Genomic DNA, 753 nt, shown 5'->3' on the forward strand with positions numbered 1-753 from the left:
TGTGTATATATATATCTATATGTGTATATGTCCCATGATATAACTTCGTATGGAATTCTTTTAATCTTAATAATGTAATTTCTCGTATTGTATTTTTATATTTATTGAATTATCGCCTGTTTGGTTCAACGATATAAAACACACACATATATATATATATTTTACAATATAATATTCATATATAATTTCCTTAAATTTACTAACGTGTTAACTAGTTTTGATAATGTAGTAATTTTAATTTTTTTTATTCTTTTCACATATAAATATTTATATATGTTCCCCACGATGTAGTTCATTCATGGAACTAATTTTAATAATGTGTGGTATTGTATCTTCTTTCAGTTACGCAAGTTAATTGTAATTTGTATATTTTATGTATTTTATTGCTATTTATTTAGGGTAGGGAATATATATATATTTTATGTATTTCATATTTGTTATTAAAGTATGTATTCTTGGTCTGTTCCTTTTCCTTTTCTTGTTTAATTACTTAATTTATTCAAATCGCGAATTAGTCTTGATTGATTAAAATCTTAGATCTTAGTTTATTCAACTGTCAAATCATAGATTGCTCTTAGTTGATCGGCTAACCATTTGGATTGTCAATTCGTACACAATCATAGTTTATAAATTAGTTTGTTCAAATCGCGGGTTGCTCTAGATTGATAGAATTTCAAATTGTAGTTTGAATTGTCAAATCATAGATTACTTATATTATATTATTCAAATCACGAGTTACTCTTGATTATTAGA

Source organism: Bombus pyrosoma, unplaced genomic scaffold (assembly GCF_014825855.1).
Source record: "Bombus pyrosoma isolate SC7728 unplaced genomic scaffold, ASM1482585v1 HiC_scaffold_4726, whole genome shotgun sequence".
NCBI lineage: Eukaryota > Metazoa > Arthropoda > Insecta > Hymenoptera > Apidae > Bombus > Bombus pyrosoma.